The 14,519-nt window shown below is 41.9% G+C and overlaps 1 long non-coding RNA gene across 1 annotated transcript; it reads left to right on the forward strand.

The window, feature by feature from the left end:
- The first annotated feature begins 9,042 nt into the window (after window positions 1–9,042).
- On the forward strand, window positions 9,043–14,172 carry LOC117531126. The gene is made up of 3 exons (XR_004566532.1): window positions 9,043–9,299; window positions 12,114–12,116; window positions 14,160–14,172. It is a non-coding gene; the product is annotated as an uncharacterized LOC117531126 (long non-coding RNA).
- Window positions 14,173–14,519: the final 347 nt, after the last annotated feature.

The following is a 14,519-nucleotide window of genomic DNA, read 5'->3' on the forward strand; positions in this document are numbered from 1 at the left end:
GAGCTACAGCCAACACAAACAAAATATAACTTTCCCATCATATATCACTTTTGTGCTTTGCCGTAGGAAATGCATTCTGTGCAGCTTTATCAGCTCCCAAAACTTGTTGGTCTGAAGCTCGAAGAGACAGACATTGTGGGCTATGAATGAGGAACCAAATGGAGCCTCCAGCAGCATTTCAGCGCGTTATTTCTGCTCATAGTTTTCTGCCAAGTGTTATGTCGGAAAAGCATTATGGCAGATGGCCACCCTACTGAATCTGGGCTGCTTCATGTTTCTTCCTGTATAATTATAAAAAAAAAATGATTCAGAAATTTTTCCTTATTAGTGTCACTAATATGCTTGGTGACTGGTTTGCAGTTTGGGGTCTGAGTACCCCACTAATTACAAGGGGCATGTGAGGTTTCTTTTGCCCCGAGTTGTGAAAATTAGGGAAGTGCACATGTTAACCTTCTGGGGTCTATGGGCCCACCCACACATTCAGGTCATTTTATCACACAGTCATCTTCAACCGCTTAGGCCCTTTAAGCGTCATTTTACTATACCTTCTGAAATTTCTCATTTTATGATACTTGCCTATAGTATAATAACCATGTGTTGCATATCAAAATGTTTAGTCTCCGTTTTCTGAATGCAAAATATTTGTGTCAAAAAAAAAACTTTTTAAAATATAGAAATTAGCTCAAAAGTTAAAATATGAAGTGTTCTTATGGCCCGGTCACATGACATATGACAATTCCTGAATGAAGGAAAAAAGCCACAAAGTCACAAATTGTTGAAAAAGTGGGCGAATGAGCTTTCACGTTTCCCATCACTGAATAGCCTGCGAATCAAGCGGACAAAAGGAACGAAAGAGGAAAGAAATAAAATCAAAGCTAACGTTGACCTCAATGCTTTAAACAAAAAGTTCACGATCACATGACCAACAGCAGCTATAAAAGCTTCAAGCAGTCTCCTGCATCCTGCTTTGTGTAACAGGACTCGGCGCTTGGACGGAGCTCTGTCGCACATGAGTCCTGGAGAAACTGCAAAGAGAAGCACGCAATCGGATCCACTGTGGAGATCTGTGCGCACGTTAGCAGATCCACCTGCTCTGGTTGCTCGTCCAGAACAAAAGAGGGATCATCTCCTTCATCATCAGAATCCTCACTGTCTGGTTCAGACTCTGATGACGCACTGCACACTCTGTCTTGCTCCAGTTTATAAAAAAAAAACTGAAGCACTTGCTCATCATTCATGACACCTCATTTTTTACAAAAAAACCCATCACCATGCTAACCACACATGCTGAATACGCCACCAAAATAATACACACTCCAAACACACCAAATGTTTCTCAAATCTCTGAAATACCAAAACTCTAATCGCTGTCTCTTTTTCTCTCTCCTCGCAGAATTGCCCACAGTATCCTCCACTCAACCACCAAATTACGTTGCTTGGAGATCATTGTTATTGGCTTATGTAGTTTATTTTCCACCAGTGATAAAGACAAATTCATGTTTTGTTTTTTTACTTGTGTTGCTTCAGGCAGAGAGGGAAGAAGGAAGGAAAGAAACTCCGTTCACACGCGTCATGTGCAAAGTGTGCACCCACAAACAAAACCACATGGAGTGCTGCTGTGATCAAACACACGCGGATTGGTTAGCTCATGTGTTTTCCACCAATGAAAAAGAAGGAGTCATTATTTCATCCCACCGCTGTTGCTGCTGCAGCAGAGAAGGAAATGATCCTTTTTGCTGCGTGTGTGACATAAACGCACAGGAAATGAAACGCTAATGAAACGCTAACGTTAGAAAAACAAATGATAAGAAACCGTCAAGAACGACAGCAAAATGAAATACGGACGAATTTGTTTTCGGCGGCATTCATTCAAATTTTTCAACAGTTTAAAAATCCTGACAAAGCGCCAGTTGCAGGAACAAAGCTGAGCAAAGATTAAACGATGCCAATGAAAGTCCAGATTTCTTGTTTCGTTTGGGCTTCGTTGCCCTTTGCTAGTGCCGTGTGACCGGGCCACTGCATCAAATCATTAGTGAATATATATTTTATTCATGTGGATGAATTGTTTTAGTCTTTGAAATGGGTTTACCAAAGTTTAGGTCACAAATATAGTGTAACATGAATAAAATTTTAGCTCTATGTACAGTAGTGTTCAGAATAATAGTAGTGCTATGTGACTAAAAAGATTAATCCAGGTTTTGAGTATATTTCTTATTGTTATATGAGAAACAAGGTACCAGTAGATTCAGTAGATTCACACTCTTAAGGCTATGAAATTGGGCTATTAGTAAAAAAAGTAGAAAAGGGGGTGTTCACAATAATAGTAGTGTGGCATTCAGTCAGTGAGCTCGTCAATTTTGTGGAACAAACAGGTGTGAATCAGGTGTCCCCTATTTAAGGAGGAAGCCAGCACCTGTTGAACATGCTTTTCTCTTTGAAAGCCTGAGGAAAATGGGATATTCAAGACATTGTTCAGAAGAACAGTGTAGTTTGATTAGAAAGTTGACTGGAGAGGGGAAAACTTATACGCAGGTGCAAAAAATTATAGGCTGTTCATCTACAATGATCTCCAGTGCTTTAAAATGGACACAAAAAAACCAGAGACGCATGGAAGAAAATGGAAAACAACCATCAAAATGGATAGAAGAATAACCAGAATGGCAAAGGCTCACCCACTGATCAGCTCCAGGATGATCAAAGACAGTCTGGAGTTACCTGTAAGTGCTGTGACAGTTAGAAGACGCCTGTGTGAAGCTAATTTATTTGCAAGAATCCCCCGCAAAGTCCCTCTGTTAAATAAAAGACATGTGCAGAAGAGGTTACAATTTGCCAAAGAACACATCAACTGGCCTAAAGAGAAATGGAGGAATATTTTGTGGACTGATGAAAGTAAAATTGTTCTTTTTGGGTCCAAGGGCTGCAGACAGTTTGTGAGACGCCCCCCAAACTCTGAATTCAAGCCACAGGTCACAGTGAAGACAGTGAAGCATGGTGGTGCAAGCATCATGGTATGGGCATGTTTCTCCTACTATGGTGTTGGGCCTATATATCGCATACCAGGTATCATGGATCAGTTTGGATATGTCAAAATACTTGAAGAGGTCATGTTGCCTTATGCTGAAGAGGACATGCCCTTGAAAAGCACACTAGTAACCGAGCAAAATCATGGTTCCAAACCAACAAAATTAATGCCTCACAGATGTGAAGAAATCATGAAAAACTGTGGTTATACAACTAAATACTACTTTAGTGATTCACAGGATTGCTAAAAAAAGCAGTTTGAACATAATAGTTTTGAGTTTGTAGTGTCAACAGCAGATGCTACTATTCTACTTTGTTTTTTACTAATAGCCCAATTTCATAGCCTTAAGAGTGTGCATATCATGAATGCTTGGTCTTGTTGGATTTGTGAGAATCTACTGAATCTACTGGTACCTTGTTTCCCATGTAACAATAAAAAATATACTCAAAACCTGGATTCAAAAGGATTCAAGGATTCAAGGAGTCAAAGGAATTTTATTGTCATATGCACAGAAGAACATGTTCCCTGCACAATGAAATGTGTCTACTGCATTTAACCCATCCTAATTGCCAGTAGGAGCAGAAGTCGCCATTAGGCACCCGGGGACCAGCTCCAGATGTACATCCCTGCCTTGGTCAACAGCAGGGCTGAGCAAACCAACACCGACCCATAACAAACAACACACACACAACACACAACACATAGGCCGGCCCGGTACATAAACATATATTGAAAAGCAAAACACGAGGGAAAAGGAGAAAAAAAAACCCTCATAGCCGCTGCCTTACACAGCAGCAATGAGGAAAAAAATCCCCATCAGCACAGAAAAACAATAATCACACAGACAAAAACAAGGACACAGGACGACAACCGAGATTTGAAAAGGTCCAGTTTATCAGAACACTCCAGAGGCAGCCTGTTTGGCGCCGTCAAGGGCCTTGTCCGACAATCCTGGAGGGGGAGGGGCACAGCCCTGAGCAGTCCTGAGCAGTCCACACAGTCAACGTCAGAGCTGGAGAAGCTGAGGGGAGGGGGGAAGACCAGGGAGCAAGGCTTAAGTGTTGATCTTCTGAGGAGGTTTTATCACAGCGACCATGAAGTGCAGCTGTGTTTGGGGAAGCCAAATGAATAACCAGATTAGCAGACGCCTGAAAGATTCCACAGTTCTGAGAACAGAGTGGCTCTCAATGCATCTGAATGTAGAATGTGGTCTTCAAAGACGATCAAAGCGGGTTTCCAGGGCTGCGATTCTGCTCGAGATGTTTTCCAACGAGCGGTTAACACCCGCCGACTGCGCAGCCACTGCCTTCCCAATCGAATCAATCATGTAGGGCAGCCTGGAAGGACCAATCAAAGCTGCTTCCACTTCATTTTCCGGTAAACCAGCGCAGTGCCCGCTCCACACAGCAGAAAGCCGGTCACCACCAAGCCGAATATGTACACATCTTCGACGTCCTCCACAGAAAGCATGTAAAGGCACATGACCTGCCATCTCCTCCACGAGTTCATCACGTAACCCATCACATGCGTCCCAGCAGGACAGGTTGGGTCCTCCGCCCCCGAATGTCTTGTAGAAAAAATAGTGTCAATTGCGTTCAGAGACCACTTTAACAGATCCATTTTTGTTGTTTTCCAGAAGAGCAAAGCTGCAGCCTCACAGACAACACGCCACAGAAGCAGGAAAGATAAGGAGGGAGGGAGAAGAGAAAAGTGCGTCCGTCTCGCCCGAGTGCAAGCTGGCAAAAAAAACTTTAATTAATGAATCTTTTAAGTTAGATTAATTAGTTAGTTAAGTTAGGTTTAAGTTAAGTTAGTTTAAGTTAAGTTAAGTTAAGTTAGTTTAAGTTAGATTGACTAAAAAGATTAATCTTTTTAGTCACATAGCACTACTATTATTCTGAACACTACTGTAAAATAAACAATAATTAAAAAACTAAATAAGTGCTGTATATTGCAGGAACACCATCTGCTTGGAGCTGCACAGCAGGGACCTGGTACCTTTCAAGAGCATATTTGCAAACTAATATGTAAATCATTATTATTTGAATTATTCGCTGTAAGTAAAGGATTGGATTGATGGAGGTCGCAACTACAGCCGAGAAGTTGTTTAGCAGGAATTGGTTGAACAAAGTCTCTGACCATTCCATCTCTGACTTATTAATAGAAATATATGAAAAGTTGATCTGGACGTGCTGTTGCATTTGTGGAAATAAAGAGAAATAAAGTCATCATAGCACACTTAATGGACAATCAAACTAAAAATAATTCAAAACAGTATTAGAAGTCAAAGTTTATCTCTGTATTAGAACTAAAAAGCTTCTGCTTTTTTCACACACTTTGAACCCTGCAGCTTAAACAACTAAAATACGTCCATTAATGCATTGATTGGCAGAGTAAAAGACACGTAGTAAATATAAATTCTTACCTGTTAGTTTCAGTGGAATTCATCTGAAGAAATAATCCACATCAATCAATCAATCAATCAATTTTTTTATATAGCGCCAAATCACAACAAACAGTTGCCCCAAGGCGCTTTATATTGTAAGGCAAGGCCATACAATAATTATGTAAAACCCCAACGGTCAAAAAGCGTCCTTTTTAAAAAAAAATCCAAAACAGCATCCAACAGTGAAGAAAAGTCCCTCTGTACACAGCTGCACCGTGACAGCTCCTCTCCCCCATCGAGTCTTAGTGATTAAATTATACCATCAGCCACAAAGAAATAAAATAATGTTAAAATTAGTCTGTTTTTGTGTCGAGCAGACGATAGCACTGTAACGTCCAAAGTGAACCTAAACTACACTACCCACAATGCTCCCGACCAATTATGTTTTGCGCTTAATGATGGTGTCATCAGCAAGCGACAGGCAGTCAGTCTGCCACAAACACACAACAGACGGACTAAAATGTTTGATTTTAGGGTTTACAAAGTTTTTGACCGTTAAACTTTGGTCACTTTACCAGCAAAAAAAAAAAATTAAAAAATGTAATCGGACTGAAAGTTATAGGAACTAAATTTATCGGAAGATAGTTGGTCCGAAGATGGTTTTAAAACTTATCTGAAAAGCTTATCCACTAGCAAAATCATTAGCTTCAATAATTATGTTATCGGATTAGAATGGACTGTGCCCACCACTGGAGGTAGGTCCCGAGACCCATTGGTATCGGTACTTATGTCCACAGACTATAGTGTGAAAGAGAGAAGAGTCTATGATTTCCCATTGGATGGGAAGCCATTCCAGTTGGGTTACTTCCCCACAAGGCTCGTACCCAGACACAGTGACCTGATCTAAATGTCATGATTTAGCACGCTACAAATTCATTGAATTATTCAGAAAACTGATTAAAAAAAAAAAAATCCAGGTTCCAGGCCAACACCAGTGGTTGCGTTTTAATTTTCAGAGAGGTCAAACAAATTGCAACCAAAAACCAACCGGGCCTTTTTGAACCTTTTCTGTGTCACCTAATAATGAGTTCTATCAAAGGTGCCTTCCTCGGGGGAAGCATACTTCTTTGTTGTCTGCGAAAATCCAATTTAAAATTGACAACATTGAGCATGTTGTTGAAGCCCTGAGTGTGTACACAAAATATTTTCAGTGTAACATTAGCATTTAGGCTAGTGTTAGCGCTGTTTAAATGAACGTATCACTAGCATGTGCATTTGTGGTATTGTGTTTCATGTGTCATTTTAACTACCTAGAAGGTCCAACATGTGCATCAGCACCCCCTCTGTGGGGGGGGACTGCCGGTGGAAACCAGGTACGGCCTTGACAGCTCGTTATAACGTCACCATGGTTACTGGCTGAGAAAAGTGCACGTTTGCCTCGTCTCTGTTGCAACGTGCACAACACAAATTCAGATTCACTCACGGTAATTACAGCTGTCGATCTGAAACACTAAGAGTATAAATGGTGTGAGAATCAGCCGAGCTGTTCTGTGGAGCGATACAATGATCGCTGCACACACAGCAGTAATTTGTGACAATCATTTCAGAAGGAAGTTGTGTCGCTCTGACTCTTAAGTTTCTTCATGTGATCACACTGTTAAAGTCGCTCATCTGCTAACATCTCCAGTAACTGTCAGCGACTATACTTTATGGGGTATATTGAACTGATCAAAATTCTCTTTAGTCCCATTTGTGGTTTCATCTTCAATTATTTAAAACAAACTGCCCTGTGATGGAAAAATGGTCCTATATGCAGAAATGTTTTGATATCTTTCGATACCAACCACGAAAAAATGGGGACGGATCATTATTACGAAGCCCGAGTGATCCGAAGGTCCCTATTTAGCTAGCATGCTAACAGCATGAGGCGATGAGTATTCAGCTCCCCCCAACCCCCACAAAAAACCAGTTCAAAACAGCAGTGACACCTTTCCATTCTAAAATCTTCCTCGGGATTTGAAAGTTTCTCCATGACATGTCTTTAGTTGGCTTCTGGCCGAGCTGCAGGGAAGCGCTAATGCTAATGGCGTCCGGCTGCATGCTCCTCCACTGTTCAGGGACTTCTCGGTCCGGCATTACGCCATACATCCAGCCTGACTGACCTTCAGACCACTTGACCTTCAGAATATTGAACAGTCATCCAAAAATACAGTTGATGATGTAAGAATTTAAAGCACATTTGGATTTGGCGCACATAGCCTACCTGTGCGGAAGCCTTGATTATTTATTTTTAATCCATGCAAAATAATTTTATAGATAAAACTTTTATTAATATCCACCCACATATTTAATGTTGTCTATTCCACTGTAGATCAGAACGTTTAGCCAACATAACACTTTCATCATGTTTCGCTGCCATAAGTACATTCCGTTCATTGAATTGCCTCCAATTTTTATATTCTGCTGCAGATTCTAATCCATATTGAGTCCATGGGGTTATAGTGCTTTATTTATTTGATACATTTATGCTCTAGCGCCAAGCTGTTTAGCTTGTTTTTCTTTTATACTGTACCCATTCAGGTACTTGGCTGCAGTCTTTTCAAATAGCAAATGATACATACTGCTTAATATAAATGTAAATAAATATACTTGAGCCACACAATATCTGCTTTTATGAAGAATAAACTGTCACTGGGAATGATTTGAAGTGTGTGTGTGTGTGTGTGTGTGTGTGTGTGTGTGTGTGTGTGTGTGTGTGTGTGTGTGTGTGTGTGTGTGTGTGTGTGTGTGTGTGTGTGTGTTTCTTCATGGCTGTGTGTGTGTGTTAATCTGTATTCCTCTAGTAATATAAATTTGGAGTTTTATTATTAAAAATGGAAATTTATAAAATGCTTTGTTTAGTAAACCAGTCAGTGTATAGTGTACAGTAATGTGCCTCAATGCCTCTGCAGCAGAGGTCTCAAACGGGTTCCAGAAAGGGCTGAGAGGGTGCAGGCTTTCTGTGCAACCACGCACTCCAGCAGGTGATTTCACTGATTAACATCACTTTGAGCAGGTGGACTCAGTTAATCAGTGAAATCACCTGCTGGAGTGGGTGGTTGCACAGAAAGCCTTCACCCTCTCGGCCCTTTCTGGAACCGGTTTGAGACCTCTGCTCTGCAGTATTTTTACACATGATACTACACTAGTGGTGGTGGTGGTGGTGGTGGTGGTGGGGGTTAACAATGTGTTTGTAGACAGTATTTTGCAATGGGTTTGTGCATTTTGTGCCACATATTGCTTCTTTCAACCTACCTATGTAGCCTGGAGGGGGGAAGGGTGACAGGGTGACTGCTCTCCCAGCCCTTAGAGCCAATCCTTGTTCCAAAGTTACGGATCTGACTTGCCGCCTTCCTTAACCCACCTTGATTCAACATGCCAGAGGCTGTTCACCTTGGAGACCTTCTGCCGATATGGATATGGCCTGGCGCGAGATTTACACCCTCTCCCCCGAATTTCAAGGGCCAGCGAGAGCTCACTGGACGCTTTCCAGGGCACGGGCCCCTCTCTCGGGACAAACCCATTCCACGACGTCCTGCCTTTCACAAAGAAAAGAGAACTCTCCCCGGGGCTCCCGCCAACTTCTCCGGGATTGCTTGTGTCGCCACACTGGATGCCTCGCGGTGCCCCTCTCCACCACTCCAGATTCGAGGATCTAAACCCGACTCCCTTTCGATCGGCTGGGGGCGACGTAGGCCATCGCCCCGCCTTCCTAATGGCATTCACCCATCTCTTTGGACCGACTGACCCATGTTCAACTGCTGTTCACATGGAACCCTTCTCCACTTCGGCCTTCAAAGTTCTCGTTTGAACACTTGCTACTACCACCAAGATCTGCACCTGCGGCGGCTCGTTAGGCTCAGTCAAGTGCCTCTTCTTTCAGCTCTTCTGCTACCTACAGCCCTCTCAGGATGTCATATCTTTATTGTCATACACTAGGAGTAGGTCTTTCCACAGTTTATCCAATTGTTTCTTGAAGCTGTTAATACTAGATGCTGATGTGATGACAATGGGCAAGTTGTTCCAGGTTTTAACTGAAAAGGTGTGTTTGTCCTCTTGTGTTTTGGTCCGAGAGTTTAATGAAGTTTTAGTTTTCAGAATCTTTCAGGGTATGATAATTCCTTGAGACCTGGGAGCATTTTGGTTGCATGACATTTTATGTTTTCTATGGCTTCTAAATGTTTCCTCAAATACAGCAACCAGATTTGATTGGCAAATTCCAAATGTGGACGGATGTTGCGGATGAATCTGCTTGTTGAATTGGCACAAGGTTTACGCCGGATAACCTTCCTGGTGGAACTCCACATCACATGGAGGAAATGTGGCAGGGGTGGGATTTGAACTAGGAACCTTCTGCATTGAAACAAAGTGCACTAACCACTTGGCCACCACCCCTGCCCTGTCACCATATAATGCTTAATAGCCCAAAACGTCACATGCTAAACAGTGTTAGGCGCTACTAAGGACTGATTGTGGCCCTCATACTGGTGTCAGTCGTGGATATTACGGCGAAATTGTGTCATATTGGTACTTTACTTATTTTGTGTTCGTAGTTTGCCACCAGCATTAATGCTCTATGTTGTATGCAATATAGGGTGCTGTGGCTTTATTTCTTATTTATTTTTGTTATTTTAGACTGTAAAAGCTGTTGAACAGGAAGTGAGTTTAGTTGTCTGATTTAATATATTTTTGTTTGGAAACAGTTTCTTTTACTCAGTTCATTTCCATTAGGGATTTGTGCAAAATTTAGGCAACATCTTAAGAATGTTGACAAAACATAATCGCAAAATGACAGCATTTCCATCACGTGATGGTATGAGACAAGTAGGTTTTGTCATTCCAGTAGTTATTGCAACGGATGTTCGATTACAGCTAAATACGTGCATTTTGTTGTTGGTTTTTAATCCCTTTTTTCCGTAATGTCATCTCATTAGGTTTAAGAAGGCTTTCCATCCACATGTACAGTACCACGTATTTTAGAATGTCATGTTAGTATTTATGGTTCATTACAGTTCTGTTAAATACGCCTTTTTTTAATTAGTAGTTAGCACTGTTGCCTCACAGCAAGAAGGTCATGGGTTCGATTCCCACCTGTGGCCTTTCTGTGTGGAGTTTGCATGTTCTCCCTGTGTTTCCGGGTGCACCGGTTTCCTCCCATATTGAAAGACATGGAGGTTAGGTGAACTGGAAACTTTATAATTGTCCAGGTCTCCCTTGCAAAAGAGGTCTTGATCTCAATGGGACTAACCTGGTTAAATAAAAACTTTTTTTTTTGTAATATTTATGTTTTGTTTTGTTTTGTTTTTTTCAAAGTGCATTTTAATTTCGATACTTCAAATTGCGCAATTCGAAGTGAAATGGAAACCTGTCTACTGACAACTGCACCTGCTGCTAATCCATCACCACTCAGTCATCCAATAACCATCCAGCAGGGGGCAGACTTATATGGGGTATTAGGCAAAAAAATTGCTTTTTTTTATCTGGAAGATCAATGTTCTGCAAAATTAAATGAGTTTGTCCTCATTATATGCGTGCGGAATTTGCCGGGTTTTGAGTTATGTTATTTGCCATGTTATAAATATAACACCGTGTGCCCACATTTGATTAAAGCCAAACAGAACTGCACCACAGATATACCTCCCAAGCAAAATATAATAATAATAAATATTCCCAGCCTTGTGTATAACAGCTGGAATAGGTGTACAGTAATTACACAGAGATGTAAGATGCCAAACCAAGCAGTATTTAAGGGTTTCATCTCAGTCAGGTATACCATTAAATGTTTTTTCCCATTCCAATAAAATGGATCCGTCTCCCCCAGAGTTGATGACCGCTGTGCCTGCACCTGTCCAACTCCACGCTCACAACAACATTCAGCATAATAAAACGTGGCAGCGTGAGCATGCATACAAACCAGCGAATAAAAATTTTTAAAACACACTTCCTGTCTATATCTGCTTTCACTGGCTTTCTGTGAATATGTAGACCGACTGTAAAATCCTCTTTGTAATCACTTGTCCGTGCATGGCGTATTACTCCGCTGCTGTACCGTTGGCTTTCATGAAGCAGGGCGTTGAAAATAAATAAAAAGTCTCCACAGCAGAGAGAAAGCAGGTGGGGGGCAGAGTGTTTTCCTGCCGTGCCGCCTGCCAGCCCGCCCACCTGCTCGTCTCTACAACAACCTTGTTGTCCTTGTCAGTGATTCAGACTGTCAGGTTTCAAATCCATGATCAAAACTCAAACTCGGCGCAGCTTGCAACCTGCGGCGTCTGTTTCACTTTCCTCTGCGGCACACTGCGCTGGCATTGTTGGATGAATGAATGTGATTAGTGATTATGGCGTCGTGTGTGTGTGTGCACACTCAGGACGCCGGATAACAGACTGCACATGTGCATGCGCTCTCTCTTTTCAAGCTCAAGAAAACAAGGTCTGGCTGTTTTTTTGTTGTTTGTTTGTCTTTTTTGTCCCCCATCTCTTTTGCAGCACTTTTTGTGCAATAAACATTTTTGTTAACTCGCATGGTTTTATTGGAGTGGGTCTTTAAATGAGCTTAACTTTAGGGCCCGGTGTCGCACACCGAGCACCCCCCCCCCCCCAAAAATAAATAAATAAATAAATTGGCCCGCCCTGCCTCCACTGCGCATGCGTCATTTCAGACCACAGCAGCACGTCTGAGCCTGACTCTCTTCACCCAAAGCGATCAATGGTAATAATGTGATTTTTAACCATCAGACGACAAAGTAAAACCTCTTAAATCATTTTAAAGTCAGTTTTAAGCAGAAACGAGGTGATAATCGCCTCATTTCACTACTGACGCAACAAAGTGACATAAGCGCAGCTGCACGTCAGACGTCTGCCCTGCAGCTGCGGCGCTCTGATTGGTCTGCCATCTTTTATTATGAAATAAAGCAATGAAGGCAGGTGGGACCGATTTTTAGGGGGGGCAGTTCGGTCTGCGACACTGGTCACACGGCACATGAAAAAAAGTCGAACTGTCGTTGTCGAAAAAAGGTGGACGAATGATCCTGCACTTTTCCCATCACCGAAAAGCCTGCAAATCAAGAACGCAAAAAGGAATGAAACAAAAATGGAACTAACAAAAGAAAAACAAAGCAAGCATCGACCTCGACACTTTAAACAAAATCAAAACGAAACATTCACAATGACGTGACCGACGGCAGGTATGAGACCGAGTGCAGCTAGCCCTGTCCTCATGTACGCAGCACTGCAGGTGCAGGATTTGGTTGTTTTGACAACAGGTGAGAGACGTTTTTTGTCTTCACAACAACGTGTGCAGACGCGGGCAGCCACACACAGCTGGAACGTGCTTAAATACTTCAAGTAGTTGATAAAACGTTCTTACCGCTATTGTTTCTATATGACAACATTGCTTTCCGTTCCATACATAGACGAATCATCAGCGATACAGCAGCGTTATGTTCACTGATTCATGCATGTCTAATAACTTCCTACTTTTAAACTTTGATAAGACTGAAATGATGGTTCTTGGTCCAGCGAGACATCGGCATCAGTTTGACCAGCTGACGCTCAGCCTGGGTTCGTGTCTCATACATCATATGGACAAAATGAGGAACCTTGGGGTAATTTTTGATCCCACGTTATCTTTTGACCTCCACATCAGGGATGTTACTAGGACTGCTTTTTTCCATCTGAGAAATATAGTGAGTATCTGCCCCATCCTGTCCATGGCTGATGCTGAGACCCTGATTCATGCTTTTGTTTCTTCTAACTAGATTATTGTAATGTTCTTTTTTCAGGGTTACCACAGTCCAGCATTAGAGGTCTTCAGCTGGTTCAGAACGCTGCCGCCAGACTTCTGACATGTAGCAGAAGGTCTGAACATATCACACCCATTTTGGCATCTTTGCACTGGCTCCCTGTCTCTGTGAAAGCAGATTTTAAGGTTTTGCTATTGACTTATAAGGTTGTTCATGGACTGGCGCCATCTTATTTGGCTGATCTGGTGGAACTCTACGTGCCAGCCTGGGCTTTGCGGTCGCAGGATGTGGGACTTCTCTGTGTTCCCAGGGTGAAGAAGAAGTCAACAGGTCAAAGAGCCTTTCGTATCGTGCACCCACCCTGTGGAACAGTCTTCCTGTGACCATGAGACAGTCTGAGTCCGTGGACATTTTTAAGTCAAGACTCAAAACCTATTTTTATTCTCTTTCTTATGAATAGTTTTTATTTTTATTTATTTCTGTTTTTATTTATGTATTTGATTTTTTTAATTCATTTTTAATTATTTATTCAATTTTATGTTGACTTGTTTTATGTAAGGCGCCTTGAGACGGCTTTTGCTGTGAATTGGCGCATTATAAGCAAATTAAATTAAATGGATCTTTTCGTTGTTGATTTGTTCGGATATCGTCAATGTTCATGCAAGACATTGGACTTGGGAGGTTGGACAACAGTCAGACAGAATGCTGACGTTATGGGAACTACGCAAACGATAAGGAACCGACAAGACGGAAAGCAAAACGAAATCCGGACGAAATGAGGTTGTCGTCGGTGTTCGTTCACATTTTTCAACAGTTTGAAATTTTTGACGAAACGCCAACTACAAGAACGAAGCTGGACGATAGTTAAACAATGCCTCTGAAAGTCAACCTATGTCCAGATTTCTTGCTTCGTTATCCTTCGTTAGCGCTGTGTGACTGGTGCTTTACATGAGTTCACACAAAGATACTGAAGCACCTTTCTCCACCGCAATATGAAAATGCTGAACTAATGGATACTATAATTGCAGAACTTGAGAAGCTGAATGTGAAATTGGAGTATTGGAGTCTTTGATAAAGACAAAGATCCGGGCTGTCAATGAATTGCTGGTCTGATGAGGTCAATGGACAGTGTTTTATAGAGATGGTAATGTTGTTGCAGGAGAGAAAAGGTCCAAGTTTTGATGGTCCAGGTGCTTCTTGTCTCACTATATGGTTGTGAGACATGGACGGTACCCAGTGACCTAAGGCAACGACTGCATGTCTTTGATATTTGGTCTCTTTAGAGGCTCCTTGGGTACGGATGGAATGACTGTCAAATAAGTGGTTATCACAT

The sequence above is a fragment of the Thalassophryne amazonica genome, chromosome 18, assembly GCF_902500255.1.
Source record: "Thalassophryne amazonica chromosome 18, fThaAma1.1, whole genome shotgun sequence".
NCBI lineage: Eukaryota > Metazoa > Chordata > Actinopteri > Batrachoidiformes > Batrachoididae > Thalassophryne > Thalassophryne amazonica.